Source organism: Nannobrachium achirus (genome assembly GCF_963921795.1).
Source record: "Nannobrachium achirus genome assembly, chromosome: 3".
Lineage (NCBI taxonomy): Eukaryota > Metazoa > Chordata > Actinopteri > Myctophiformes > Myctophidae > Nannobrachium > Nannobrachium achirus.
The window spans coordinates 71,706,400-71,724,747 of record NC_137812.1 but is presented as its reverse complement, the minus strand read 5'-3'; positions in this window follow the sequence as shown (position 1 = coordinate 71,724,747).

The following is an 18,348-nucleotide window of genomic DNA, read 5'->3' as shown; positions in this document are numbered from 1 at the left end:
TACAGACTCTGTCTCGAGAGACTACCGTCATATTGGAGTGATTTCAACACCAGGGTGATGTTAGGGTTAAGGTTAGGTATAGGTGTTCGTACCAAAGGGAGTTCTTACCGATGCCATGTTACCGATTCGACTTGCGGTTGGACAAAATATTTTCCCAAATGTAGACAGTAAAAGTCTATCCTGTTACAAATTACAATGCACACCTAAATATTTCACAATGACTTCCACTCTTTTTCAAAATATGAAAATAGCAGATCTACAAGGTCAGAACCGCCCGCATTGCACGTGTTGTGAGCTTGAAGATCGGCTATTTTGAAATGAGTATAACATAGAGTTAAGGTCTTTACACACCAGGTTTGAATTTGCGAATAATTCGCTTAAAGGTGATACACCATGAAAATTCACTTTTCCTATTTTAAAACCTTTTTTTGGGGTCCCACTAGCACCTTCTATCCTCACAAAGTCCCATTTCAGACCGTTGTGTCTTTCTCTGGTTTTGGGAAGGTGGAGGTTAAAAGCATCCCACGGGTTCTCAAAACAGGCTGTCCAGATTTGCTGCCGTTTGTGACGTCATAAACGGCCGTTTTTGAGGAAGAAAAAAAATCAAAAAACATTTTTTTTTTCAAAAAGATTTTTTTTCAAAAAGATTCTTTTTCAAAAAAAAATATCTAAAAGATTTTGGGGGGGAGTGGCGCAGTTCAGGCCAAAGGTGGTACTGCAGCTGAAAATGCTCTGAGAGCCATTCAAAAATGAGAGGCTCTCTATTCAGGAGTGGTAATTTAGCCTCAAACCTTTTGAAAAACGTTTTTTGGGACATAAACAATATGACATAAATACTTTTTAAATGCATGGTGTATCACCTTTAAAGGGATAGTTCACCTATTTTTGACATGAAGCTGTGTGAAATACTTGCCATTAAAATAGTAGTTACAAATGTATTAATCCATTACCAGAGTCACATGGTCAGAGTTCTGGTCAGTTTTAGATGAATATAAAGTAGTTCCGGTGATTTGGCAGGGGCTCATGGCCCAATCATTAAAAATAGATGAATCCACAAAACTAGCTTCATTTGTATTGTTGACCTATTTCTACCAAATAGACCAACTTTCGTTCAACTTTGACCCCTCTGTCACATGGTACTATTTTTTGTGTCCAGTATCACTACGCCGTTGCAACCAAAACAAGGTGCTTTGCAGGCAGCTGATCAGAACGAAACCTCGCTCTATATGGTAGAAATAGGCCAACAATACAAATTACGCTAGTTTTGTGGATTAATCTATTTTCAATGATTGGGCCACGCCAAATGGCCCCCACCCCATTGGAACTACTTACTTTAAGCAGTTGTTTCATGCCGTGGTGCATGTTTGCGACCGTCAGGTCGCATTTACTATCAAAACCTCCACCAGCTGTCCGTCTGTCTGTCTGTTTGTCTGTCAGACGTCACACGTCACACGTCACACTTATTTTGCCCTGCTCATATCTCCGCAACCATTGCCCCGATCCATGCCAAATTTTGCATACACACTCCTTGCCTGCCAAACTACAACCTCCACCTCAATTCTCACATGACCCTCTTCTAGCGCCACCATGAGGCCGATTCTTGCAAAACACATTTATGGACACAGCTCCTAAAATGTTTGCCCTAAAATCACGCGAATCGGTACACAGTATGTCTACACTCATCTCATCAACATGGATCTGTCCCATATAGCGCCACCATCAGGCTGATTTTTTACAGCACATTTTTGGACACTGCTCCTAGCCATTTTGCCCTAAAATCACGCGAATCAGTACACACTATGTCTACACTCATATCATCAACATGGATCTGTCGAATATAGCACCACCATCAGGCAGATTTTTTCAAAAACATTTTTGGACACTGCTCCTACACATTTTGCCCTAAAATCACACAAATCGGTACACACTATGTCTACAATCATGTCATCAACATGGATCTGTCCCATTTAGCGCCACCTTCAGGCCGATTTTATAAAACACATTTTTGGGCACTGCTCCTACAGACTTTGCCCTAAAATCACGCTGCGACCTGACTTATCTCCCGATTAGGGAGTGTTACTGGTTTATGTACCGTGGGATGGAAAACCATAGTCTGGGAGCTCGGAACTACCTTTACTTTTTGGATAAAATTTCGTTTCGAGTGTTTTCCAACTGGATGTGGAGGCGGTCCGGGCCATCACTGGGTACCTTTATAGGACCTCATCTCGGAGCACAACAGTATGCAGCGACGGGTGAGGTTCTATATGGGGCTAACATCATGACGGGTGAGGTTCTATATGGGGCTAACATCATGACGGGTGAGGTTCTATATGGGGCTAACATCATGACGGGTGAGGTTCTATATGGGGCTAGGTCGAGGGACCATCCCTTTGCATTGAGGCCGAGGGGAACAGTGTTTGCTCCGTGTCATCTCGTCTGTGTGGCTGCTTGCTAGTACTGCCGTCAGTGGTGGACAAAGTACAATGTCTTACTAGTAAAAGTATGGTTAATGTATGTTTTATTATAATTCATATCTGCAAAGTAACATCAGTAACTAATGTTTTAAAATAAATAGTTGAGTAAAAATACAATAGGATCCGAAATGTAGTGAAGTAGAAGTAAAAGTAGGCCTCCTGGAAATTGGACTCAAGTAAAGTACAAATTAGGGCATTAACGACTAAAGTCGACAAGTCGACTTCATTACACAAGTCGACTCCCACCAGAGAAAGTCGAAAGTCGAGGTTGAAAAGAAAATCCTTTGTAATTTTTTCTGTCATTATTTTTGCTCCATGTGTGTGTCTGTATTCAAACAGTAGGATTGCTTATTGTCAAGGACGGAATGATCAAATATTACAGTGCTACATTACATTTGGTATAACATGGTTCTATTGTGATGCGAGGCGTTGTGAGCATGTAGATCTGCTATTTTCACAATTGCTGCCTCTATTATTTGACAATTTGGACAATGTTTACTTTTTAGAGGTATTAAAAAGTCCTTAAATTGTAACTTGTGCAGATACCCTCTATACACTTAAAACTTTATGTTGGTTTGTTTACTGTTGAGTGAGAAAAGTTAATCATCATCACATCGTGTGTGATGTGATGACATCATCAAACGATAAAGTCGACTTCAACTCAACTTTTTACTGAGTCGAGTCGACTTGCAAAAATCACAAGTCGTTAATGCCCTAGTACAAATACCTGCAACAGTATTCAAGTAAATGTACTTAGTTACTTTACACCACTGGCTGCTTTTCACTGCGACTGCTTGTCTGCTGCGGGGAACCCTTGGTGTACTCTCTGCTGTGATGTGATGGTTCAATTTGACACATTTTAAACTCATATTCGCGTCGCAGTAGGTGTGTAACTAAAAAAGTGTAATGCAAATATTTCAAATTTTTGGGTCGTTTATTCTTGTCGCGTCGCTAATTCGCCGGTGTGTAATGACCTTTAGAGTGGTTACACTGATTGTACTGCGGACCCCCTCTTGAACCCCCTCAAGGACCCCTGGGGGGTCCCCGGTCCCCACTTTGAGCACCATTGAGAGAATCTATTCTTTCATGTACCGTAGCAGGTTTTCTAGGATGTCAGCAGAGTTGGAAGTGGAAGGTAGAAATGAGCTGAAAGGGAACCACAAGTTGAGCTGCTTCTCTTTTCAGGTCATTTTATCCTCCTATGGATTTTTACCATCATAACACACTGGGCTCATTACCTTATTATTAGATTAGAATGAGGGTTACCATCATAACACACTGGGCTTTGTTCCTTATTATTAGATCAGAATGGGGGGAGGCAACCTTAGGCACGGCATGGTGCCAACATTAGTGGCGTTTCCATAAAGCCTCTTAATGCACATTTACGGCTTATTTGCAAAAATACTTTTATGGAAACACTTCAAAATGCGAATAAACTTTCATTATCCGCAAAAGAATTTATCCACTTGGAGGAGGTGGATTTTGAGGCTTTATCGAATAAACTAGATGCACATTTGTGAATGGAAACGGGTCAGACAATAAATGCGAATACATTAGGACGTTCTGGGTCCATATCGTCCGCCAACTCAACACTTTCCCCTGCCGCTTAACGTCCATTGTATAGCGTTTATAGCCCACAAAACAGTGACACGGACCGTGCGTAAATTCCTCCCGTTTTCATCTCCCGGAGTCAAGCCATCTAGAGGGCTAACCCTTCCTCATCACAAGGTGTTGCGTGCCAAAAGTGGCCGATCTACAAGCTCACAGCAGCTCGCATCCGTGTCTCCGCGCCGTGCTGTGAGCTTGCAGATCGGCCACCTTCCAGAGGACGCTGAAACTTGCAGGATGAGCACTCTGTCAACCCATGCAATCGTCGCTAATTCGAATGACACCCGCAAATGGAAACGGGCTAAATTCACTTTGTCTTAACACGCATTTCTGATAATTCGCTTCCCTAATTCGAATACGTTTATGGAAACATGGCTATTGGCACAGGGGAGGGTGATCACTGGTACACTGGCAGAGAGAGAGGATTTGTCTTAAAACCTTTAAAGGAGTAGTTCACCCCAGTGCAGGATTTACCCATTAGGGTGCCCGGTGCTTGGACCTAGTTTGGTGCCCCTCCCCACCGGCCCCCGGCCCCCGCCCGCCGCCGCCCGCCCACGGAACAAAAAGTGACAACTGATAACGGTGATCATACTGCGCCTCTTTGCGACTTTATTTCAAGTCCAACAGTAGGCCTACAAGAAAAACAAGTACAAGTACTTGTCGTTGGTGTGGTGTCGGTGGAACCACATCACCACAATAGCTGTTGACTGACCGACTGATCTCCAATGTACAGTACGTACATTGTATAGAACACAATTCAATGTGTGAGCTTTATTAGCATGAGAAAACATACGTTAAGTTTACATTGCCAACACTAGAACACTCACTTGTTGTCTGTGGCACGTGTGGGCATGGCATGACTGGCATCACATGACTGGCATCACATCATCCCCTGTGCTGCTGGCAGGTTTACCTAAGGGTTTTAATATTTAGATCAATTATCTGTTGACTGACTCCTCAACAATACACATTCTTTATTGTACAATACAAACTATATTTCACATTTCTATGTTTAACAGGTCAACACAATTCAAAGGATCTTTCACATGAAACCATACAGTAGGTTTACATTGCAACACTATAACACTCACTTGTAGTCTGTGGCACATATGGGCATTGTGGTAATGGCATCACATCATCCCCAGTGCTGCTGGCAGGTTTACCTAAGGGTTGTAATATTTAGATCAATTATCTGTTGACTGACTTGACTCCTCACCAATACATATTATATTTCATATTTACAGGTTGAACAGGTTAACATGGTATACTGGAGCTTTATTGGCATGAGAAAACATATGTTTACATTGCATGCCAACATTATAACACTCACTTGTAGTCTTTGGTGGCAGTACTAGTGGGCATGGTGAAAGTGACACCACATCTTTCTCTGTGCTGCTATCAATGATGTTGGCAGGTTGACCTATAAGAATTGGGATAGGATATCAATATAAAATAACTGTTGATTTGAATACTTGAGCAGCAAAAGAAGCACAGCACTGTTGCATACAAGGTCTGCTAAGATGATTTTAAACCCAAGAAAGTCTTATGTCGTCCTTTGTGCAGTGCAGTGCTCAATGACAGCTTTGATTATTTAATATTAAAGGAGTAGTCACCCCCAAAATGTATTTTTTTCTATTGATTAGTCATGCCATGGAGACTAGAGTTCAATAATATATGTTGGTTTTTGTCACATTCCTAAGACAAAAATGTGATAACAATAAACGTACCCCCATTCGTTCCGGATGGGGACCCGTTTCGAAACGGGTCCCCATCCGGAATCAATGGGGGTAAATTTACTCGAATCACATTTTTGTCTTAGGAATGTGACAAAAACCAAAAAATATTATTGAACTCTAGTCTCCATGGCATGACTAATCAATAGAAAAAAATACATTTTGGGGGTGACCTACTCCTTTTTAATGGTCGGCGACCAAATTACATATAATTCCATGATTTAAAAAGGTTTGAGAACCTCTAATAGAAACACAATGTTTTTCAGGAAACTAGGATTTAAAAGACATTTATAGAATGCCTTCTAACATGTATAGAATCTATCCTCCTATCAAAACCTCCACCAGCTGTCAGTCTGTCAGTCACGTCACCCTTTTCCCCTACTCATATCTCCTCCACCGTTGCTTCTATCCATGCCAAACTTTGCACACACACTCCTTGCCTGCCAAATCACAACCTCCACCGCTCATTTCTCACATGGCCTCTTCTAGCGCCACCATGAGGCCGATTCTTGCTAAACAAATTTTTGGACACTGCTCCTACAAATTTTGCTCTGAAAACACGCAAATTGGTACACAGTAGGTCTACACTCAAGTCATCAACATGGATCTGTCCCATCTAGCGCCACCATCTGGCAGATTTTTTTTTAAACACATTTTTGGACACTGCTCCTACAGATTTTGGCCTAAAATCACGCAAAGCGGTACACAGTATTTCTAAAGTCATGTCATCAACATGGATCTGTCCCATTTCCCATATTCCCTCCTGATTGGCTACCATTGCCCTCTAAAGTTTGTGTATGAGACCTGACGGTCGCTTATCTCCCGATTAGGGAGAGTCTTACTGGTATAAAATAAATAAAGTCAATTACATGCAAATGACATCCTACATACCAGTAAGACTCCCTAATCGGGAGAAAAAAGCGACCGTCAGGTCGCATGTACGCTGTCTGCAAAAAGCAGCCTCATGGTGGTGCTAAAACAGGGGCATGTGAGAAATCAGGGGTGGAGGTTGTGGTTTGGCAGCCAAGGAGTGTGTGTGCAAAGTTTGTCATGGATATGGGCAACCGTGAGGTGAGGTGAGGTGAGGTGAGACGTGACGTGACGTGATGTGACGTTGTAGTAGCGATTTTCTACATACAAACTAGAAACGTAGTGAGAGTTTAAGGATAACTACCAGTAAGACTCCCTAATCGGGAGATAAACGACCAACGCTTAATATAACCGACGAATCAATTTTTAATGATCAAAATCTACAAAGAATATCTATTTACATTAACCTGACTTGCGCCAGATGATAGCAGCAGTGCGTATTGCTCCGCTTACTATCCATCTGGGATTGCTCTGGCAGACTCGATGTAAGGGGCGGGCCATTTTTTGAAATTATTTAGCAGGTGATTGGATGGGGCCGTCTGTCTATCACTGTCTGGGAGTGCCAACTCCAACCACTCATATTGGCCTGTCTGCGTGACGTTCCACCCAGAATCCGCCTCCTGGGTTTCCACGTGGTCTGCAATCAGACTCTATTGGCTCAGAGCCCGCCCGTAGCTGCCGCTGATTGGTCCGGCCCGGGGCTTTACGAGTGTTATCAACTCTCACCGAGAGAACTCAGATGGTAAAGTAGAGCGGTAGCCTACGCACTACTGCCACCATCTGACGAAAGTCAGGTTATATTTACATCTCTGTGTGTACATTTGCATGTGTATACTTTATATTCAAAGTGTCATCATGTGCCAGTGTGTTTCTGTCTGGTTCTGACAGTAGGCCTACTTTCAGTTGATCCACAATAAGAGCCCTGGCCAATACCAGCCCCACATCCCCCACTGTGCCTGTAGATGGCGCTGATGTGCAGAGCACCTGGACAGATGACATGAGAGAGGAAAAGGAAAGGAGTCAAGCAGCGACACAGGGGTGAAAGACCTCTTGAGACCAGAGTTACTGTCAACTGTCACTCATTCCTAAAGTATTACTCATGATTTACACTGTGTAAGTTACACAGTGAGTCCTTTAACTCTGAGGGCCCTGTGGATTACACTGTGTAAGTTACACAGTAAGTCCTTTAACTCTGAGGACCCTGTGGTTAGACTATGGCAAACAGCAGTGCATTATGGTCTATAACACTCTACCTCAAACATTTTAGCTCGAGACCCATAAGAGAAATGACATAAACCCAAACAAATGAAAAAAACAGATCTACAAGGCCACAATGTGTTGCATCAGAACACGTTGTGATCGTGTAGATCTGCTATTTTCACTACTCCTTAAAAGTTGACATGTATGCAAAGAAAAGGTCAATTTAGCTCCACTGTACCTGCATGAGTGAGTGATAAATAAAGCCTCTTGAATCATTTTGGTAACCAGTGCTATAATACAGTATATGATATTTTACAGTTTCCAGTCAACACTTCCATTCAACACTTGTCATCACACCTGCATGACAGACCGTTTCCTACTCCTACAGACACTGTTTCATCCTATTAAGCGATCAAAGACCTTTCAAACCGACCACATAGCTAATATTTACATAGCTAAACAATGTTTACTTACAGACGCTGCAAAGTTAAAACATGTGTCAGACAGGGAAGCGTGTGTGCTTTGCAGCATGATGACACGGTATTTTAAACATGTTTTCAGACGACACAAAGCAAGTTCAGATGAGACAGCATACGGTATGTTCTGTATGTCACTGTCTGTCTGTTGTGGCTCAAATTACTACACCATGAAATGATACATCACTATAGGCTACTGTGTGTGTGTGTGCGTGCGTGTGTGCGTGCGTGCGTGCATGCGTGTGCGTGTGTGGCCTTTTGTAATGCCCCCACACCCATTTCTTTCCTTGGGCATACGATCTCTACACCAGGGGTTTTCAAAGTGGGTCCCGGGGAACCCTGGGGAGCCGTGACGGTAGTCCAGGGGTGAGAGTTAATTAGATAATATTTGGAATTTATTTGGACACAAATATTTAGTTTAATTTTAAACTTGAAGTGCAAAATGTGTATTTTCAGTCAGTTCTAACCAAAATAGCTATTACAGAACGTTTTCTTCGCAACATAATGGCTAAAATATGCCATAAACATAAGGTGCTGGGAGTGAAAATGATGAATATAATGTAGGGGTGCCTCGGATGTAACAAACAGTTTATAAGGGTGCCCTGAGCCAAAAAGGTTTTGGGAACCGTTGTTCTACACACCGTAATATGTGAGGATATACTGTACACTATTACTGTAGGCCTACCACCAATCATTAAGGATTCATTCAATCAGCTCTTTGCAATGTAGTTAGTAGTTATTACACACGTTACAAAACATATCTATACAGGAGAAAAGAACATCTTTACACACTCCACACTGCAAGGCAGCTGGTGGCTGTGGACCCCTGAGAACATAGGTTGGAATGTTAAGCGCTAGAAGCATCACTGATACAAAGTGCCAGACATTTTGAGTGTTGAAATGGCTTCTCATCAGAAATGCAATGGTCTTACAGGATACAACCCTTACTCCAACAATGTGTGACCCTGACAATTATCACTTTGTATACAGCCTATAGCACTTTCCTGGGTGCAGTGCATCTGGGAAAGTGAATGCAGGAAAAACAAAGCAAAGACCTGATGACTTTGATGTTCCAATAGCAGATTTTTACATGTTAATCACAGAAGAATCTTTAAGGCCTCTGAGTTTCTGATGGAAAAATATTTTAACTTCTACCTTATTTTTTCAAAATGTAAAATGGGTCAAAATGACCCGAACAGAACTTAAGGTTTAAGGCAGTTGTTCCCAAACCTTACAGGTCAAGACCCAGGAGAGAGATTATTTAGCCTGCCTGTATTATATAATTCTAGATGTGTGTTTATATAGACTTTATTTTATATCCATAATGTATTATATCATTCTAGATGTGTGTTTATATAGACTTTATTTTATCCCTACAACTAATTGACAGCGATTATTTTTCGATTATTTTTAGGCAACTCCGCGATAGAATCACATTTACACTGCATCTAAAGACTCCACCTTTTGCACAAAAATCGCGCATTTTTACCCCAATGTTCCTAGCAGCTTCTCCTGAAGCTATTGTATTCGCACGATGTACACTTTGTAGAAAAGTAATGTGTGGGTTTGCTATGCAAATCTTTCCCCAGAGTGTCTCCCACGCAATTTTCGTCATCAAAGTATCAGGTTACAGTTTGCTTCAGCAGGCGTGCAGCAGCGAGAGCCTAGCGGCCCTTCGGGCCACTCACATCTAGAGTTCGGCCCACTCACCTCTTCACAGCAACATACTGTGTGTGTGTGTGTGTGTGTGTGTGTGTGTGTGTGTGTGTGTGTGTGTGTGTGTGTGTGTGTGTGTGTGTGTGTGTGTGTGTGTGTGTGTGTGTGTGTGTAGGGGTGTGTGTGTGTGTGTGTGTGTTGCTAAAATGAAAACATTGAAATAATGAAAATAAAACATTGGCAGGCCTATTATAGTAATAATAATAACACAATTAGGCCAAAACTTTTTTTTTTTCTAAAAACTTTTTTTTTTTCACAAAACTTTTTTTCAAAAAACTTTTTTTTTTCTCAATTTTTTTTGGTCTCAAAACACTATTTTTTCTCTAAAAAAATTTGTTTCTCAAAAAAATATTTTCTCTCAAAAAAAGAACTACCCATATTTGCCCATTACAAATCCATTTGATTGCTGGTATACCGTGAGGGCCCCGAGCTCTAGATTTGAGGGCCCCCGAAGGGGGCCCGAAATTCTAGTATCCATAATGTATTATATCATTCTAGATGTGTGTTTATATATACTTTATTTTATATCCATAATGTATTATATCATTCTAGATGTGTGTTTATATAGACTTTATTTTATATCCATAATGTATTATATCATTCTAGATGTGTGTTTATATAGACTTTATTTTATATCCATAATGTATTATATCATTCTAGATGTGTGTTTATATAGACTTTATTTTATATCCATAATGTGTGATAAGGGAGGTGAGAGGTCATCATCAGGGCACAGGGAGCTTAATGGCTTCCCTCCCTCCAATATGCTTTTAATTTTAAACATGCTTTCAAATGATTTTAAAGATATGATTGTCTTATTTGTTTTATTTTTTGTAAACATGCTTTCAAATTATTTGAAAGATATAAAGATGGTTTGCTTTATAGTAAACGTGATTTCAGGAGGTTTTAAGATATGAAAAGGCTTGGTTTTCATTGTAAACCAGGCTTGCCAACTCAGACAGTGCACTTGTCAACGTAGGGCTGCTCGCTGCAGGCGTTCTCTGGCCTGGTGGCTGCTCTGGTGCATGGCATGTTTTCAAGTGATGTAAAAAGTAAACCATTCTTTATTCAGAAACATACATCCAGCTCTTCCAAGTAACCAATCAGAGCATTGGATTGATTGGCAGGTCTGTAAGGAAATGATCCACATTATATCTGTGGGTGTAATACCTCTTGTCCACCAGTAGGCGTCCTACCCGACCATTGATTGATTGATTGAAGACTTTATTAGAAGTTTTTTTTAGAAGTACTTTGCAGATATGAATTAGAAGATTACAAAACACAGATTAACACATTGCCTGCCCCACGTTTTTTATTAAACTCTTCCAAAACATGTCAGGGTTTTGGAGCATTTTGACTAATTTGCAATGAATATTTTGGAAATGTGTTTCTATGTCTATGAACAAATGGAGTATACCCATTTGTTCATAGACATCTATACTTTATTAAAAAAAATAAACAAGAGTTTAAATTATTTTCCATGATTTTCTATGAATTTATTAGCGACTACTGCGCCAGCCCCAAATGGCCTAATTTGTTTAAAAAGGCTAGAAAAAAGGCTTTTTATGAAATAACATGAATAAGTCTCTTATTGGGTTGATTTTGTTGTTTCAAGCCAATAGATGCAACTGTAGCACTGTGCTCAGTCTCAACACACATGCACACATACACACATACACACGTGCACGCGCACACACATGTGAAGAAGGACCATCCTATTTGAAAGGAACCCTGTGTCATGTGATTTCTTAACAAAAGGAAACACTTGTAACTCATCTCTACATCTTTGCATAATCTTTGCAGCATGCCGTGCACACTCTCTCACACGCACACACACACACACTTTGGCAGATCAATGCAGAGAAAAGTTTGCTGGATCAATGCACACGTGCATGCACAGATTGCACACACAACTGGATACAATTATTTTACCCCTTTTTGAGAGACCTTTCAGCGGGGTGCGTTCTTTCTTGTCCAGACCATAGACTGGTCCAGACAGAGGCTACTACGACCAGTGGATGACCAACACAGGGACAACACCGGAATCGTGTTGGATCATTTTGTTTACTGTTGTTTAGCCACATGGATTATAGTTTTACGAGCCAGCAGACTGTTTGTTTATCAATGGAATATCTTTACGAGCCAGTAGTGCACTGGGGGAGGAGGAGGTGACAGTGTATCAGGTAGGATCAGGCTACACCCTGGTTTTTTCATCACAGGGGCAGGCTAAACCCTGGGTCTTTCATTGTGTTGTGTGTGCAGGGGTGTCGTGTCGCACCAAAATCTGGGCCCTGGCTACAAGGATTCACTGCGGGACCCCCATGATTGTTCTTCATAGGGGGGATTTCAAAAATAGCAGATGTACAAGCTCGCAGAGTGCCGCGCTACTATGAGCTTGTAGATCTGCTATTTTTCAATAGTTAAAGTATAAAATAATTATGTCCCCTCCACCTTGGGCCGTAGTAACTCAGTCCCACTCGCACTCCCCCCTTGTGACACCCCTCAGTCTTCCTCCTCCTCTCCCACTATAAATACAGAGTGTCTTCACCTAAATACACTCAAATCTAAACAAATTCTACTGTCATCTCTAGGTTATCAATCAACTATCTAAACTCTAACTCTAACTATAAATATCCTATATTCAAATCTCAACCGAGCCTCCCGAGTCCCAACCGATATTTTTTTTTTTTTTTTTTTTTTCCCTCAGCTGGCGGCTTGTGTAGTCGCGTCTCTTAAACTGCTGCAGACTTTTCTCCCTCTCACTCTGTTGTATTTGGATTGCCTGATAACATGTATTTCAATGCAGTTTTTTGACCTTTTTTCTTCATTCACGTAAATGACCTGGTTCCCTTTGATGTTGCCCTACTGTATTAAGTCACAGGCAGCGCGAGAGCGTCATCAATTGTAAAACAATGAAAAGACTATAGCCCGTAGATAAACGGGCTGGGCGGTAGATAGCTGGGCAAAATAGAACGTTTATAAACGGGCTGGGCGGCAGATGTGTTAAGCTAACCAAAGCTTTTCAATGAGAAGGCGGCATTTTTTGCAGAAATCCTCTACGGCACGAAACCGCTGCTAAATACAACAGCAGCTACGTTGTATTCACATAATCTGATACAGATTGGTTATAATAAAGTGTTATTCACAGGAACTGTGGTTTCCACCCTACTGTAGGGGTGGGCAACGTTGATGATGTAGAGCAGGGGTTCCCAAACTTTTTTGTCTCAGGGCACCCCATGAATATTTCTTTTAATCCGAGGCACCCCTACATTATAATTTTCACTCCCAGCACCTTATATTTATAGCATATCGTCATTGTCGGGTGGAAACCTTGTATGTCCAAAACCGTTTGTTTTGTATTTAACATCTATAAAATGTACTAAACTAGTTAAAACAGCAGATCTATAAGCACACAACGCCTCGCATCGCGAGGCATTGTGTGCTTGTAGATCGGCTGTTTTCACTAGTTTTGTGCAACAGAGGTTTCTGCCTGACAGTGACGATATTTTAGTGATTATGTTGCGAGGAAAACATTGAGATAATAGCCATTTTGGTTAGAACTGACTGAAAATAACGTTGTACTTCAAGTTTAAAATGATACTAAATATTTTTCAAGTGTCCAAATAAATTCCAAATATTATCAATGATCTCGAGGCACCCCTGGACTGCCGTCACGGCACCCCAGGGTGCCCTGTCACCAACTTTGAAAACCCCTGATGTAGAGGGCCACTATATTTCCACACTCACTCCAGTGGGGCCACATTGATGATGTAGAGGGCCACTATATTTACACACTCACTCCAGTGGGGCCACATTGATGATGTAGAGGGCCACTATATTTACACACTCGCTCCAGTGGGGCCACATTGATGATGTAGAGGGCCACTATATTTACACACTCACTCCAGTGGGGCCACATTGCATGTTGTTAGCGTCACGCAAAAACCTCTCATCTCCACTAAGAGTAGCAAAAATAGCAGATCTAAGCTCAAAACGTGTCATTCTGTGGCACGTTTTGAGCTCCTATTTTTGCTACTTTGAATTCAAATTCTGAATTATTTTTTGTTATTTTCTTTTATTGGAATCCTAAAATGTAACATGTTGATGTAATTTCAAATGCATTTAGTTATACTTACAGTATGTTAACTTTATTAACTTAAAATACAAAAACATTATTGGACATTTTAGTAAGTAATTAAAGCAGGTAATGTTTACATCAATAATAGGTCAGTATTCTGATAATAAACCTACAGGCTGCATTAAGTGAAGTTGGGGGGCCGCATGTGGCCCCCGGGCCGCCTGTGGCCCATGGATGGCCTACTGCCTATTAGAGCACAAATGTCATCCAACACATTGTGAGCTTGTAGAAAAACATTTAAAGGTTGGCCACATTTCTTTCTATTTTCATCCATATTAACTTGCCCATATTAACGTATATGTTTTCATAACTTATTAAGTGGTTGTTCAGTAAATGTCCAGTAAACAGGGGCGCCCGCTGGCCTACTGGTCCAGGCGCGTACCACTTAGGCCTTGCCACATGGGCATGGATGCCTGGCAGCGTCGCCGGTTCGATTCCCAATCCGGATGTCACTCCCCATCTCTCCCCCCATTTCCTGTCAGTCTACTGTCCTATCAATAAAGGTAGAAAAGCCTCTCAGCTGTTATAAAACAGCAGGTAACCAGTCTGAGAGGCCTCTTGTGGCTTATTGCTTCAAGGACTGATTCCTAGGAATGAAGGAGGAGTGAACAGATGAGGCAGGACCAGAGAGGATTCCTGACAACAATAAACACCACGTAGCCTACAGACCACCAGCCCAGAGACCTCCTCTCTCATCAGCAACACCTGTGGCTTGTTATACAGACCGTGTTAAATAGTATGGTAACCCAACACCTGTGGCTTGTTATACAGACCGTGTTAAATAGTATGGTAACCCAACACCTGTGGCTTGTTATACAGACCGTGTTAAATAGTATGGTAACCCAACACCTGTGACTTGTTATACAGACTATGTTAAATAGTATGGTAACCCAACACAGGCTGTGGCTTGTTATACAGACCGTGTTAAATAGTATGGTAACCCAACACCTGTGGCTTGTTATACAGACCGTGTTAAATAGTATGGTAACCCAACACCTGTGGCTTGTTATACAGACCGTGTTAAATAGTATGGTAACCCAACACCTGTGGCTTGTTGTGTTAAATAGTATGGTAACCCAACACCTGTGGCTTGTTATACAGACCGTGTTAAATAGTATGGTAACCCAACACCTGTGGCTTGTTATACAGACCGTGTTAAATAGTATGGTAATCCAACACCTGTGGCTTGTTATACAGACCGTGTTAAATAGTATGGTAACCCAACACCTGTGGCTTGTTATACAGACCGTGTTAAATAGTATGGTAACCCAACACCTGTGGCTTGTTATACAGACAGTGTTAAATAGTATGGTAACCCAACACCTGTGGCTTGTTATACAGACAGTGTTAAATAGTATGGTAACCCAACACCTGTGGCTTGTTATACAGACAGTGTTAAATAGTATGGTAACCCAACACCTGTGGCTTGTTATACAGACAGTGTTAAATAGGCTAACCAGGCAATTTGGCCTTGACCAGGCCCTCCACTTCAGTGACGTCATCAAAATAAGTTACATGGCTCAAATGGTTCTTACAGCTTACCTGAGTTTCCTTTTAGTTGACCTTGCACCAGTGAACTGTACAGTCATGAAACTGTACCCTTCTCTATGCAAAGTTCTAATACATACCTCAATCGATCAATCAATCAAATTAATTGTGAACGAACAACTGGTTCAGATCCATACAACACAAGTCGTGTGTCAGTGACTCACACAACCATGCAGCCTACTTGTAGGCAGCTATAAGGAAGATAAGACTTTTGAATCAATAGCGTTCTGACAAACACAAAGTGATGTTTTAGTGAATAATGTGAAGCTTTTTCTTTTTTAAATTGAAGTACATTTTATTTCATAAGGTGCGGATGTTTCTACTTTTACTGTAAAGTATTTTTTGAGGTGCGACAATAAAGTCTTTCTGATTCAGATTCAGCTGTCCAGCCTAACTGTACGTTTTGTGCTTGATTAAGGCGTGATTAAGTGTCAGGCTAAGACATCTGAGGTGTTTAGCTGATTTGACAGGTTTATCCAATCCAAACATACATTATTTAACTTGCTTTGTTAAGGGACAAAGCAATCTTGTTTTTGTTCTTCTGTGTTATGCCAAATGTTTGTTACGCATACATACACATTTCAGTGTGAACTGACAATAAAGTACCATATCATATCATATCATATCATATCATATCATATCATATCATTATCATATCATATCATATCATATCATAATCATATCATTAACATATCATATTCATATCATATCATATCATATCATAATCAAATATCTCTCAGCTAAGGGGTCCTTGGGCTAAATAAACAACAACTACATGGTGTACTTGACTGAACGGAGGCAGGCCACACAACCTAAATGCTCAGTGGATGATTTATTATAAGGACAATACAGCAGAATAATGTACTTTAATGTAAGACCCAAACAACCATTAGGACATTAGGACTATAGGATACGATCATGACCATAAGTAAGGTCAGTTAAAGGAACATTTCACTTCAAAACACTCCTGGGGGTAATTTTAATGTTTACTCAGGCTTTTGTGTTCAAAAATATTTAAATATGATATTTTTATTTATTTAATAAAACAAAACTTTTCTTTTAAGACATACTGAAGAAGGATGGGGATAAAAAAGAACATAATCAAAACAAAACGTTAATGAAAAAACAACAACAGCATGGCATTAGGACAATTATCAGTAACTGGAATGGTTAAAATGGAGTTTGAAGTTACAATGGGTTTATATGAGAAGGGGAGTGTCATGAATATTAAAATGAATATCAAATATTTAAATAGGCCACTGGATCAAACAAAACGAGTGGATGTTAAAAATGACCCCATCATGTTTTAAAGTGAAATAGCCCTTTAAGTGTAATTCTAAAAGAAAAGTGAGAAAGGCTTCAGTACTTGTTGGATAGAAGGTGAACAATCTCTTTCTTCACTTCCTCCTGTGTTCATCTGCACACATTTCGCTGTGTGTGTGTGTGTGTGTGTGTGTGTGTGTGTGTGTGTGTGTGTGTGTGTGTGTTGTGTGTGTGTGTGTGTGTGTGTGTGTGTGTGTGTGTGTGTGTGTGTGTGTGTGTGGGGGGGGGGGGGGGGAGTTTTGATTATTGATTTGATGATTGATAATTTGATTATTATGTTTTAGGTGTCCCCAGTTCAAATAGGTATGATTATTTATGTATTTATGTGTGTGTGTGTGTGTGTGTGTGTGTGTGTGTGTGTGTGTGTGTGTGTGTGTGTGTGTGTGTGTGTGTGTGTGTGTGTGCGCAGTGGTGTAAAGTAACTAAGTACTTTTACTTAAGTACTGTACTTAAGTACAGTTTTGAGGTACTTTAACTTTACTGGAGTATTTCCAATTATCAGTACTTTTACTTCTACTCCACTACATTCTAGATCCAAATATTGTACTTTTACTCCACTACATTTATTTGAAAGCTATAGTTATTAGTTACTTTGCTGATATAAATTATAATATGGAAAAACATACATAAACCACTTTAGCCCTATTTTATACCTTGGCTATAAATAGCCGATCTACAAGCTCACAACGCGTCGCGATGCGACGCGTTGTGAGCTTGTAGATCTGCTATTTTCAAACATTTTGTACTTTTACTTTTAGTACTTTACCTACATTTTGATGCCAATACTTTCATACTTTTACTCAAGTACATTTTTAATTCCGGACTTCTACTTGTAACAGAGTACTTCTAAATTGCAGTATTGATACTTTTACTTAATTTTAATGCCACCCTTTCACCACTAGAGGGGGCCAAGTGTGCCACAGACAATCCCATAGAGATATGCTGGTATATGCAGAAGCCCTGCAGCCATGACTTGCCTAAACACTTTCCTTTGTGCATGTACAGGAAGAGGATGAAGTTAGCTTGAAGTTAGCTATTGGCTACCAAGCATTTTAAAAGCCTTATTTTCGTCAACTTAGCCATGATTAAACCTTGCACACCTCATGCATGGGAAAAAAACAGAGAAGAATGAGCTCTAAAAAATCCAATGCAATCCTGGATTGCATTGTTGTGGGTTTGTGCAGTTTGTTCACAGCTTTCAAACAAAAAAATCCGATTGGAAATCCGTTCAGGCATTCTTGAGATAATAGCCATTATGTTTT